The sequence below is a fragment of the Dermacentor albipictus genome, chromosome 4 (genome assembly GCF_038994185.2).
Source record: "Dermacentor albipictus isolate Rhodes 1998 colony chromosome 4, USDA_Dalb.pri_finalv2, whole genome shotgun sequence".
Taxonomy (NCBI): Eukaryota; Metazoa; Arthropoda; class Arachnida; order Ixodida; family Ixodidae; genus Dermacentor; species Dermacentor albipictus.
The window spans coordinates 181209902-181224702 of record NC_091824.1 but is presented as its reverse complement, the minus strand read 5'-3'; the positions used below and the strand labels follow the sequence as shown (position 1 = coordinate 181224702).

At 45.3% G+C, this 14801-nt stretch overlaps 1 protein-coding gene across 3 annotated transcripts in view; it reads right to left on the bottom strand.

Moving 5' to 3' along the window:
- The window catches only part of LOC139059436 (uncharacterized), a 102222-nt gene that overhangs the window by 77265 nt on the left and 10156 nt on the right, over positions 1 to 14801 (bottom strand). The gene's annotated exons all lie outside the window — the stretch shown is intronic.

Sequence of the window (14801 nt, the reverse complement as noted above, 5' to 3'; positions counted from 1 at the left end):
GTAACGTAACATCAGGCATACCTCATGGAAGTGTCCTTGGACCCTTACTCTTCCTGATTTTCATCAATGACTTGCCATTAAACATTACATCCAGTGTTCGACTATTCGCAGATGACTGCGTTATCTACCGTCAAATCCGCTCCCCCGCTGATCATATTGCTCTTCAACGTGACCTTCAATGTGTCACTAACTGGTGTCTGGATTGGCAAATGACCCTAAACACTAACAAATGCAAACTGATGACATTTACTCACAAAAAGTCCTACTCCATTTTCAGTTACTCACTTGACAATAGTATCGTCGCTCGCACGTCTTCATACAAGTACCTTGGAATTATTCTAACACCTAGCCTTTCATGGTCATCTTACATTGAGAAAATAACGGCTAAAGCATCGTGCACTCTCGGATATTTAAAACGTAACCTTCGCAGCGCTCCCTCCCTCACAAGAAAGATAGCCTACCAAACATTAGTGCAACCGCAGCTCGAATTCGCAGCTTCTATATGGTCACCTCATCAGGCATATCTAATCCATCTTCTCGAGTCGATCCAAAACCGTGCTGCACGTTTCATTACCAGAGATTATAGCCCATTTTCGAGCGTAACTAACATCAAGCTGTCGTTGTCGCTTTCATCTTTGGAATCGCGCAGGAATATAGCATTACTTTGTCTTCTGCACAAAATCATGCATAATGTACGCCCATCTACTTTACCACTCCTTCGTCCCTCCCGCACATCTAGACGCCTGCATAATCATCTCAGTTTCCAACGCATCTTCGGTCACACCAATGCATTCAACTGCTCAGCTTTGCCACGTGCGATTGCACTGTGGAATGGTCTTCCTGTTAACCTCGCTGACATTAATGACCCATTAACCTTCAGACTAAAAATCACTGCATATTTGGCTAGTACTTAGCTAAAAACTAGTACCTGTTCAGTTTTGTTACTTTTAACTTCATTGTTATTTATTTATGTAAGCATTTGTTCTAAGGTTGTTTGCTTTACTGTATACTGAAAAGCTAACACCTGTTCGTTTACTTTCCTTGCTCTTTATCTTTGTTTACGTCGCGTTCTTTGTTTATTATTTGATTCTCTTTTTGTTCATACTTATGTAACATTTGTTATCTGTACCGCCCCCCTCACGCAATACTCCTTCTGGAGCCTGTGAGGTATATGAAATAAATAAATAAATGCCCGACTCCAATCTTGACAACGAGTTACGAACGGTGGGATTGAGCCCACAATCCTGACAATACACGTATTAGGCATATCAGTGCTCGTACTGTGACAGGAAACACCGGGTGCACGCGTGTGTAATTAAGGCCTACATACTGTGTCCCGTGGCAACAGCCCCTTCCCACGCTTGTTATGCTTCACTGCAATACTTTTGCGTATGCTTCACTAAGTAACATTTCAGTAGAGAGGCGAAGCTGACTTTCGGGGACCGGCACTATATACAATGCACCGTGCTTTCCAAGCTTCTAAGCCAATCGCGAGGGCCGCAAAGGCGGAGTCCGTCCCATTGCTGACAGCAGCGAATTATTTCAATAAAAAAACACGGCACCCAACAGCAAGAAGCTGCATAGAGAACGTCGCCGCAGTGGTGGTTACGGCTGCCAGCGCATCTGCGTGCGAGAGCGCCGGTTCGAGGCGGCGAGGTAATAAAAATGGCAGAGGTGGTGGCTTTGATTAATGCCGTTTCGGAACTGCGGTCACGGCAGAACGTCCGGAAAATCGGACGGCGAAGAGTTCTTGCGTCAAAAATATCAAACGTTCTGATACATTGACTCTGTGGGGTACGTGGTGGTGCCGCGAAGCCGTCCAAATTGTCGGGAATACGGAAAGTCGGTCGTTGACTGTACACTGGCAGCTCTCCAGCCGACGACAGGACATCAAAGACGATTCATTACGATTCCTGACTGTTACTCGAGCCAGCATTACTTTCGACCCTTTCAATAAAATTGCAGCTAATTTTCCCTGATAGCGACACAAATTCCATGAGTTGTCCACGAGTTTTTCCAGACTACTCAAAATCCCTGAGAATTCCCGGTTTTCCCGATTGATAGACACACTGGGAAGCACCACTACTACACGACAGCAGTTGCGGGGAAACAGGATACGCTTAAGTTCAAGATACGGTGCAGTACGCTGCTGCTATTTCTGAAAAACAAACGCCATGCAGATATGTCAAGCGGACAAATTACGCAGGGCGTGCTGAAGCACAGCCGCATTAATTAAAGCCCACTGCAGGGTCTGGGCAACACTACGGAGCGGTCGACCGTCAAATCAACAGTTCTGAGCCCACCGCGGTAGCTGCGCGGCTATTGCAATGCTAGAGGTCGAGGCCGGATGTGGTCCCAATCGCGGCAGCCGTATTTCGACGGGGGCGAAATAGAAAACTCACGTGCACTTAGATTTTGAGACATATATTAAAGAACATCACGGTGTCAAAATTAATCCGGAGTCTGCCACTACGGCTTGCCTCATAATCCGAGTGTGGTTTTGGAAAGTCCAGCCCTATAATCCAATTCGATTTTAATACTTCTGCCACAATGCAATGTGCCATGTGAGAAAAATGGCAACGCTCTACCCTCTCTGAAGTTATAAAATATGGCGCACAACTACGCCTCAAGCAAACACCCCTCCCTGTGTGTTCTGTGTACTACGCAGAAATATAGCAGTGGCGCAGGCAAGGTAACGTTTAACATCAACTCACCACTCTCGTGTTAGCCTAAACATTGAAGAAATTAAGCTTTAGCCGTCAACATCACAAATCAAAGAATCCGGCACGGAAAGCTTTGCTTTCATCGATTCCCACAGTGCGTGGGATCTGTATAGTTTTCTTTTTTTACCTTTGGGACTGTGCTAAAAATCCGCACGAAGCTGCAACGATAACAACGATCCCACCGCGTCTCGAGGCCGCAACGAGGTGCTATGACCAGGATGTCCAAGCCCAGTCCGTCCTGCAGATCTCGGCAGCCCTCGAAAGGCAAGGACCGAGCGAAACCGGAGGGAGGCTGCCACCCCAAAAGAGGGGCAGGCGCGGTCGACCAAAGGAAGTAGCGCGGCCGCGGCCGAAGTAGAGGCACCACACGCCGCAAAGACGTCATGGCTATGGTAGTCATGGCCGCATCACGGTGACGCCTCCCTAACAGGGGAAGGCTAACCGTTCTGCAGGCATTCATAACAAAGTTTCTTCACTCACTCACCCTTGCCTCCACTAACCATACTCTCGGACTTCTTAAACATAAGTTAAAAGAAGCCCCAATGCACGTTAAGAAACTAGCATACACCACATTAATCCGTCGCAAGCTTTCCCGAGCCTATAATAAGGAAATATGCGCAAGCATTGCAGTTGAAAATGAAATAAGTACGTATGGCTTCAACTTCTACGTAGAGTGCGGAAAGTAAAACTTTTAAAATGGCCATGTACTACAAAACACGCCAGCAAATTTCACTAACATACAATGAGAGATTCAGACCCAGAATCAAAGCTACATGTGAACAATATCGTAGCTATTGCTGAAATATTCGTCGAGTGCAATGTACAAGAGACGCCAGAAAATTTCTGAAAAATCTAACGAGTGACAGGCTGGGTATGGAAATTATCGCTGACCACAGTATAAACGCAAAACGCAGCACGTGGTTGCAAAAAGCAAACGAGCTCACCCTTCCGGTATTGCCTGCACGTAGGGCGTACATCAAGTAACCAAAATAAATAACAGGCCATTTCACAGACATCCATAGTCGTCATATATTAACAAGGAGAAAAAAAATTGGCTGTGGTTTAGCTCTGGGTAAACCTGGTTGAATTGCGAAAGCAAAGTTTCCTGGGCGTGTTGTAACCTTTCTCTCATTCCTCCTAGCTTGCTTAGCTTTCGCCTTATAATTAAACCATTTCGAAGCAGTAGAGCAACTAGATTCAGATATAGACTCTTCGTCGGTAATTTCCATGGCGAGATTGATCAACCAACGCGTAGCGCACCGCTATTAGCCCCGAGAACGAACACGAGCGGCGCTGCGAGCGCCGCTCGCGTGACGTCAGGGCATGGACTCGCGCCTGTCGTCTGCTACAGTTCGTGCGTTGTACGGGCGCTTTCTGCGGTGTTTTCGTTTGTTCGCCCTCGTTCTCTCTGCTTGTATACTTATGGTGGTCGTCTCAAATATATTTTTATGACGTCTTCCTTTGCGAACATTTATTCAAAGAGCTAATTTCTTAGACAACAATGCAGCTCTCGAAGGCAACGCTACAGTGCCAGCCGAAGCGACGCAGACCAGCCCATTGCGGGTTTTTCATACGCGGATAGACAATCGCAAAAGCATAGCCTATAGGAATCCAGTTATGATACCATACCTGCCGCGGTGCAACAAGTATGTCACAAAGCTGGCTATATATGACTTCTACAGCAGTTACGTTGATTTTATTCCGCTAAAACAGGTTTGCTCACGACGAGTAGTCCATGGTATAATATCGAATTTTTGCATTTCCTCACAGAAACGCTCGGCAGTAGCACGGTGACTTAACTAATACTGGAGCTTAGATTCTACACGCCTCACTTGCTTCTTTAACTGCTTGTCAACATTAGGCGGTTCTTCACGTGGTTATTTTTTTTAAGCGGCGGAAATTTGAAGTAAACTTAATGAATGCTTCCAGCTATTTACAGAGTACAAATAGGAATGTACCAATATATATTCCCTTTCCCGTGCTACACGTTCAACTCACCTCTTTAGAGCGCGTTTGTTAATGATTAATAATGCATGTTATGTTCCTCTTTTTTTGTCTATGTTACCAAGTGTATATCATTTATTTATTTCAATGCCGCAGTGTTTTGCATTGTTATCGTGGAAATATTTCACTGTGCTTTCATATATTGTATAACTGCAATGTTTTATGGCCACTATATAAATGTAATTTATATGGCGCTTGATGTGTTACTCCATGCAGCCATATTGTACCTAAGAGGGTGAGATTACCTCAAGCCGCGTCTGTGCGGCTTTTTTCCCTCATCCACCTCCATTTACAACTCCTCTGTACATGTGTGTGTGTAAATTAAAATTAATAAATCACATCAAATCAAACTCACTTGAGAAATTTACTGGTGCTTGTTGCTTGAGGAATATACATGACGAATCTGTTTGGCAAACTGACACAGGCTGCTCGGCCCAATTTTTTTAGTGAAGTATGCCTGCTGGACCGCATAGCTGCAGCCAGAAAGCAGTCGAAGCGTCAATGACTAGTAGTATGGGACATATTGAAGATATCGAAATTCCCCCTGTGGAGGGTCAGAAATCAAGTGAAAGTATATGCAAGGCTTGTGGTGCTTTCTTTATGAATGTTTGCGATTGGATTGGAGCAAACTTAAATTAGCCTGCAAGGTGCTCTTTTAAGTACCGACGAAGCGAATAGTTATCCGTTTGTATAAATAAATAACGCTGGATCGAGACATGGTGAGACAAAAGGTGCTTGAATTTTCCTTTTGTAGGCAATCTAAGCTGCGTAGTAGTAGCTCGAGAATACTTTAGCCATTCCAGTTGGCGCTGTAAAAAAATGCTTTATGGTTTTAATTCGAAGTTGAAGTGAACTGATGGGTTTCGCGAACATAGCGTGCCTCGCCATACGGACAGTCGATTGCTACCGTTACGTGATCAGGGGTGTGCCATATTGTCGATAAAGGCTACTGAGGGCCACTATGATACATTTCATCACTTTCAATTGAGTGGCTGTTGATCTAAACAACGAAACTTTTCTCTCAGGTGATTGCTACTATGGTGTTTGTGAATTAACTATGTAAATACTCTACATGACACGCCGTCGTGTTAGCAGCCATGAGCAATTCGTTTTTTGGAGGCCTGTTTCAGAGGGGGATGAAAGTAGCAGCAAACATTTTCATAAGAAATGCGCGCCTAACTATTTTTTTACGCATTAATGAATGGCCATACTTGAATAGAACAACACACCAGAGTAATATGAATCATGATGACAGCTTCGCTGGGCAGTGTCTTTCTAACATCGGATAACATGTTGACGCCAAGTACGAATTTTTTCTTCCACGTAAATAGCTAAATACTAAAGGAATGTTAAGTGTTTAGCGAAGCATCATACACAACTTCGCGTGTTGAATTTGCAGATATTCTTTTTTTAGTCAAAATTTACCGATAGACACGGCGCATATATGCATTGCAAAAACTTGTAGACCCCTTTAACGCTACTTAGCTTGCGATATCCAAGTCGCAAAGTTTCTCGACTCACACGCTTTTGAAGAAGAAACTGTGGTTGAGGTATTACAGCTGAAAGAAGCCGACTTATTCATCAATACGTACGGCTCGAGCCACCGATACCCCAAGCATACACGAAGGGAACGAGCGCGCGCGGCAGCCGAGCGAGCCGGAGCGAGCGGCGTCCTGGCCGTGACGTCACTCGCGAGAGGGCGCCATTCCTCTTTCTCGGGGCTAATACATCCCAGTGAAGCCGCCACCGAGCGAGCGCAAGGCGAGGTTGCCGTCATATCAACGGCGAGATCACCTATTAGGCGCGACGCATGCTCGGGGGCCACTGCACACGCCACGAGAGGGAAGCAAGCCGACGTCACACGTCGTCATAGCAACGGAGAGAGCTGACATCACACCAGCTGCTAATCATAGTACCTTGCTGGTGAAGCAGCGCACAAACACGGACACAGTGAAGACAAGCAGGAATAGACGACACTCGCTGCACTCGCAACTATTTTATTTCGGAACACAAACTTCAAGTTTATATACCTGCGCACCCTGAGGCGTCAAAGCAAATCATGGTAAGATTAAAGGCTTTTTTTTTTTATTTTTTTATATATATTTATCGTTTGCCCGCTCATACTCGGGCGTCAAAGGCATTGCACTTATCTGTCATGGTGTGCAATCCTATCCTAATTTGTTGCAACCCTAACAACCATGCACCATGACAGATAAGTGCAATGCCTTTGACGCCCGAGTATGAGCGGGCAAACGATAAATATATATAAAAAAATAAAAAAAATAAAAAAAAAAGCCTTTAATCTTACCATGATTTGCTTTGACGCCTCAGGGTGCGCAGGTATATAAACTTGAAGTTTGTGTTCCGAAATAAAATAGTTGCGAGTGCAGCGAGTGTCGTCTATTCCTGCTTGTCTTCACTGTGTCCGTGTTTGTGCGCTGCTTCACCAGCAAGGTACTATGATCACTCACCAACTAGCCCAACTTTCCACGTTACTGAACCAGCTGCTAAGCGCCGCGCCGGCTCTGGGGGAGCCACTGCGTGGCCACAGCATGCACGACGAGCGGTTAGACCTGGCGTAGTATTAGCAGAGTCCTTCCATTTATTAGACAGCTTTAGTTACACCAGAGTCCTTCCATTTTTTTTTTTCTGGTCACGAAACTGCCGCCTCAGTTTCATATAGAGCCAGCGCCCGCCGCTAGAGGCGCAACCGTGCCTGAGAGGGCATGCGAACGCCGCTTCCGCTGTGGTGTGTGGGGCAGCCTCGGTATTCTAGCTTTCTCAACTTCTTCAACCGTCGCTTTAGTTTCACGCAACTGTTTTATGCGAAGCATATTACGAGGGCTCAACCCAGCTCCTCAGGCGCGGCGGTGACCATGAAATCACGTGACACCGTGACGTCACGACAGAGGAGAAGTGGCTTTGGCTCAACTCTTGCAAGACGGGCTGGGTGGGAATCGAACCAGGGTCTCCGGAGTGTGGGACGGAGACGCTACCACTGAGCCACGAGTACAACGCTTCAAAGCGGTACAAAAGCGCCTCTAGTGAATGCGGTGTTGCCTTAGAAACGCGCTGTTTCTAAGGCGTGCGTCTCTTGCTCAGGCGCACATTTCGTTGCCGCGCCGAACGCTGCTTTGCTCGACGCTCACCGCGTCCAATGCGGGGCGCGTAGTCGCTGCCCTGTAGCCCATTGTCTTACACCCCTTGGCGGGTCGACGGGAACGCTGTCGCGTTCCACTCTTGAAGGCGAAGAAGTAATGCATGAGTTGTTTCTTCGTCTAGCCGAACCAAATATAGCCAAGCAACAGCAGTTCACCAGGCTAAAGAGTGGTTCAACAACTAAAATAAAGGCTAGTATGCTTCGCATCCTGGGCTTAACCTTACCTAAGCCACAGCCATTTTTTTTAACATTGAATATGCTTAAATTACTGCCTGAGCGCGTCTTCTGCCATGACATGAGCGCTCGAGAAGAAAAAGAAGCCGCTCATAACATGGAGCTTGCGGCGGTCTCAGACAAAAAAAAAAGAAATCTGGCATTTTAAGAGCCAAAACCACTACACGATTATGAGGCACGCCGTAAGTGGGGGACTCAGGATTAATTCTGACCTCCTGGCATCCTTTAAAATGCACCTAAATTTAAATAAACGGGTGTTTTGTATTTCGCCCCCGTCGAAATGCGTCCGCTGTACACGGCCGGGCGGTCTCGGTCCAGATTTCTTCATCATCGCCGTTCGCCTCAACACTTCGGTGGGCTCCGCTTTTATGCGAAGCATATTACGAGAGCTCAACCCAGCTCCTCAGGCGCGGCGGTGTCGCCTTCAATACCACGTGACACCGTGACGTCACGACAGAGGAGAAACGGGGCTCCAACTCGCGCCGTCGCGGCCAACGTTACTAGACTAGCTTCAGTTTTAAAACTCGGCGCCGTTGCGCGGAACCGCCACCCGCCCGCGCCTTCGTGGCGCTGCAGTCGCGCCCGGCTTCACTTCCTCACTAGCCGGCTACGCGGGCGGGCCGGACTAAGCGCGCGGTGCAGCGTATTGTGTGGTTCGTTGTTGAAGGCGAATTTCAGCAAGCATGTAATCCGCGAAACTGTAGCTTTCGCTGAGTTTGTTGAGAATATAAGCAGACGATGCCGACGTGCTGCGCACCTGGCTGCATAGGCGGCTATCGGAACGATGTCGACAGTTCGGCGCGCTGTTTTTTCTGTGCCGCCAGCAATGCGACGCTTCGCTCGGCGTGGAACAGAGCGATTCTGTTGTTGTTGTTGTTGTCCTGAGTGGCCGTGGCACATACCCACAGTGGGGGATTGGCCAAGAATCGGGCGGTTTAATTAGGTGCCTAAAATAATAATGATAACAAGTGTGAGTTTAAAAGTAAACGTTTTGTGTTTGGAGAAAAAAAGAAATAATCAGATGAAAACCGGGTATAAGATAACAATAATAATAATAATAATAATAATAATAATAATAATAATAATAATAAATGAAAGATAAGAAATAAAAGAAAGGTATGGTTGGGAGGGAGAACGATCAATCTAACATGGAAATCGATTAGTTTCAATGAGGTAATTTTGGATCGCCAAGCAAACATTTCTGTTGCTGAACCCAACAATGGAGGCTCCAAAAGATAGGATCACAGGCACTGATAAAGTCAGACCAATAGAGCGAAGCGGGATTTCGAGTAGTCGTTTTCTTATAATAGAAAAACGTCTGCAAGACAACAAGAAATGGTCGATTGTCTCCGCTTCGCCACAGAATGAGCATAGTGGTGAGGGGACCAGACCAGACCTGTGGAGGTAGAAGTTCAATGCAGGTATACGGCAGCGCAGCTTCGTGATGGACACTTCAATTTTCCGTGTTCGGCAAAAATCTCTGTTCCAAGGGTGCAGGAGATGTCCGTAGTCCACAGAGTTAGTAATTTCGGAGCCTGATACTGACTGTATAATGATACTCCTGCGAAATCTAGCTGCAGTCACATAAGCAGTCAAAGGGCAGCAAGGAAGAATCGGGCCACTTATCGATGCCTTGGCTAGAGAGTCTGCAATTTCATTAATGATTAGTCCTTTATGGCCGGGCACCCAAATCAAACGCACGCTTCTCAAGTAACGAGGTACCAATGATTGAAATGTCCTCATCACGCGAGAATCAATAGAAGCAGTAAGGGATGAGCACAATGATAAAGAATCAGTAACTATCACGGCTGACGTAATTGATGGTCCTAATTTGCGTAATGCTAGCACCACGGCCATGAATTCGGCTATTCCTTGTTGTTGTTGTTGTTGTTGTTGTCCTTAGTGGCCGTGGCACATACCCACAGTGGGGGATTGGCCAAGAATCGGGCGGTTTAATTAGGTGCCTAAAAATAATAATGATAACAAGGGAGTTAACAATTTGGGCGTGTGAGTTTAAAAGTGAACGTTTTGTGTTTGGAGAAAAAAGGAAATAATCAGATCAAAACCGGGTATAAGATAATAATAATAATAACAATAATAATCAATAAAAGATAAGAAATAAAAAAAAGCTATGGTTGGGAGGGAGAACGATCAATCTAACATGGAAATCGATTGGTTTCAATGAGGTAATTTTGGATCGCCAAGCAAACATTTCTGTTGCTGAACCCAACAATGGAGGCTCCAAAAGACAGGATCACAGGCACTGATAAAGTTAAACCAATAGAGCGAAGCGGGATTTCGAGTAGTCGTTTTCTTATAATAGAAAAACGTCTGCAAGACAACAAGAAATGGTCGATTGTCTCCGCTTCGCCACAGAATGAGCATAATGGTGAGGGGACCAGACCAGACCTGTGGAGGTAGAAGTTCAATGCAGGTATACGGCAGCGCAGCTTCGTGATAGACACTTCAATTTTCCGTGTTCGGCAAAAATCTCTGTTCCAAGGGTGCAGGAGATGTCCGTAATCCGCAGAGTTAGTAATTGCGGAGCCTGACACTGACTGTATAATGATACTCCTGCGAAATCTAGCTGCAGTAACATAAGCAGTCAAAGGGCAGCAAGGAAGAATCGGGCCACTTATCGATGCCTTGGCTAGAGTGTCTGCAATTTCATTAATGATTAGTCCTTTATGGCCAGGCACCCAAATCAAACGCACGCTTCTCAAGTAAGCAGGTACCAATGATTGAAATGTCCTCATCACGCGAGAATCACTAGAAGCAGTAAGGGATGAGCACAGTGATAAAGAATCAGTGACTATCACGGCTGACGTAATTGATGGTCCTAATTTGCGTAATGCCAGCACCACGGCCATGAATTCGGCTAAAAAAATCGGTATGAAATCTGGCAGCCGAAGAGAAAATGTCCAATCGAGAATCGGGGAAAAAATTCCTACACCTGACTTTTCTTCACATTGTGAAGCATCTGTAGCAATTACAACGTTTGTTTGAAGGTTTTTCAGATGATCTTGCAATATACCGTCTAGAATATGGTGTGGAAGTAATTTTGCGTTATTAGGAAAGATGTCATCAAATTGAATATCCGTGGCAACAGTTCTGTCGGTAATAGGAAGAACATCGCATATGCGCACGCCCAAAGAGTCAAGTAATTTTTGGACAAATATAATTTGCGGATTATGTAGTCGCGGCCAGATGACACCGAAAAACAACGCAGGTTGTGAAATAAAGATTATTTGGGGATGACGCAGTGGTGATTCGTAAATCCTTAAGAACGTCTGCACCGTCAAAAGCCGGAACCTGCACGGAAGTGGCGGAACACGGGATTCTAGATAAAGAATAGAATTTGCAACAAATTTAGGAAGACCTAAACACAGACGTAATGCTTCTCTTTCTAAGAGGATTAGAGGACGGGACATGTAGGCTGGAGCTCCAGAGAAGAGCACGCAACCAAATTCTAGTACAGGACGAACGTACATACGATATATCATTAGGAGTGTATCTCTTCTCAATCCTATTCGACGACTGCTCAGCCTACGCAATATGCCAATTGCACGGGTACCTTTCCCAGTCAAATGATCTATGTGTGAGCGCCAGTTGAGAGAGGCATTATAAATAATTCCGAGGTATTTAACAGATTCCACCTGTGGTATGTCTTGAAGGTGGTAAGACAATGAAATGTGCACTATGTCACGTATCGGAAATACGAGAACAGCACATTTGCTGGCATTGAGGGTGAAGTGACTAGTATCTAACCACCTCTCCAGATCATAAAGGTAAGTTTGCAGCCGTTGGTATAGCGTGTGGATGTCGTTTGCAGATGCAAAAAACGCAATATCGTCTGCATAAACATAAGTAGTTATTTCTTGATGACAAGGTAATGTGCTCATGAGAATATTAAAAAGTACCGGGGAAAGAACTGAGCCTTGCGGTACGCCTCTCGTTTGTTTGTGTCTAGAAGAAGAAACGCCGCTTGCGTAGCAATAGAATTCTCTTTCACCTAAGAATGACCGAATCCACGCTACTATATACCCAGGAACACCACAGGAAGTTAACCGATTGATCAATATTGTGTGCTCCACAGTGTCGTATGCTTTAGCGATATCGAGCGTCACTAAGGCAGCGTATTGCCTATGACGTCGAGCGAGTTGTATTCGGCTTTCTAAGTCGACGTGGGCATGCCAGATGGAGCAGCCGGCCCTGAAACCAATCTGACAGGGACTAAGAAGGGAATTATCATTAACAAATTTCATGATGCGACGGTGAAGGAGCCTCTCAATGAATTTTACTACGTTTGATGTAAGCGCAATGGGCCTAATGTTCTCTAATACATACCTTCCTTCTTGTTTCTTAAGCATCAATATTACCTTGGCAAGCTTCCAGTGCAACGGAATCCATGCATATTTAATTGAATAATTCACCAGGTCTAAAAGAACGCTAGGCGATTCCTGTAACAATATTTTTAACATTGCATTTGTGACGCCATCAGGGCCAGGGGCTGAATTCGGTAAACATAGTGAAGTCTCATTTAGTTCAGCTAAGGAAATTGGAGTAAAGTCATCCCAAGGACCTAATGTAGAATGAATAGACGGAAGCCTGGCCGTAAATCGATTTTCTAAGCCTTCGGCAATCCCTTCTAGGGAGGTGCTCAGTTCCTGCGGGGTCAAAACAATTGAATCTAATGTTAAGGGTGTTGGTAGCACCTTTCTAGCTCGAAGGAATGAAAATAAAGCACGCTTATTTTTTGAATTAGATAGATAATCGTAATGTCTAATATCGTATTCCTCTTTGGCTCGATTAACAGTACGCTTAAATACACCAGAATAAAACTGATAATCTTTCCAAGTGGTCGGGCACTGATTATGCAGAAGCGTTTTCCAAGCGGCCTTTCTTTTTCTATAGTCCCGCGTACACTCATTATTCCACCAACGACAAGCGGTGCCTTTAGCCGAAGGGATGACAAATTCAGCTTGCTTCCGGGAATCCTCTAGAATTGAGCAAATGGTTGAAGCGATTTCCTTATCATTGGCATTGGCAAGTTTCGAAACGGCAGAACGCAAGAAAGTCTTAAATTTCGTATGGTCCATAAATGTGCATGCCTTGTAATCTAAAGATGTTATTTGACAATTGATTTCAAATGACACAGGAAGATGATCGCTGTTGGTTGCTGATTCAACCGCTACCCACGACAACACCTTGATGCCAGCGCTACAAAATGTCAAATCTAACACTGAACGGAAGGGTCCTCTAACAAACGTTACTTGTCCTGTGTTCTGACATGAAAGGTGACTATCAATAGACCACTCCCAAAGTCGCTTACCACACAAATCTGTTTTTTGTCCCCACGACACGTGATGTGAATTAAAATCCCCTACAAACAAAATTTCTTTTCTACATGCAGCCACAGCCCTATCAAGTTGACGCGTACATTGCACACCGATGGGGAAATAAGCATTTATAATTGAAAATGGATGGTATCCTGGGAGACATAAATCTATGGCCAAAATTTCACAGTCGCAGTCCATGATTTGAAAAGAAATTTTTGCCTTGTGACAAATTTTACTGGAAACAAGTATCATTAATCCTCCACCTCGCGAGTCTCTATCTAATCGGAAGGACCGAAAACCTTTTAAATGAAAATTTTTCTCTGGTGAAAGCCACGTTTCTTGAAGAAGTAAGATATCTGGATTGAATTGAATAGATAGGCAAGATAAATCTGTTGAAGCTGAAAATATAGAACGACAGTTCCACTGCAGCACTTTCAACTGTCCAATGGTGTTGAACGCACAGCAGCGGCAACTGCCGCCTTGAAAATACTTTCTGTAAGCACAGGAGTTGGTTGACTCTTTTTCGATTTTGGTTTCATAGTTTTTGAAATTGGGGACCCCATACGTTTGGGAGCTCGAGTGTCAAGTTCCATGTCTGTGACAATAACAGTGTCTGAATAAGAGGGCTCATCCTCGCGTGTTTGGACTAGCGCAGTAGTGTCTGTGGAATATTCTTCAACTGTGGAAGGCGTCTCTACCGCGTTGCTAGGCGTTCGAGGTGTGGCGTTAGATACTGGGCACTGCATTGGTGTCCTAGTTGGCTGCATTATTTGCATCATGTGACTGGAAATGATTTGCGCTAAGCAGTCAGAGAGACTGGATATCAATTTATCCATCGCTTTAGCCATTGCTTTTTCCACAGCAGAGTCAATTGCTTCTGAGAGATTAAGATCCATGCTCGGAGTGTTGCGCGCTGTAACACCAGAGTATCCGAAGGCCCTGTCTTTGATAACTGAAATTGCATCTCTTCGGGAGCAACGACGGCGGTCGATTATTTCAAGAATTTGTATTTCGTGAGCGCGAGCTGAGCATTTCAAATAGTCTGCTGGGTGTTCTCCCCCACAGAGGCAGCACTTTTGAGATTGAGTAGAGCATTCACTTGAAGAATGGCCATCCCCACAGGTGCGGCAACGCAAGCTAGACTTACATCCTCCTGCACTGTGCCCGAATCTCCAACAATTCTTACACTGGATTGGACGTGACGCAAGCGGCTCTACACGGAACACAAGAGGCCACACCTTTATTTCAGATGGACATGATGTGCCCACAAACGTTGCAATAACAGATTCTGTCGGAACCCTCTCGTTATTGGCCAGTCGATTGCAACGGTAGATGGCAATG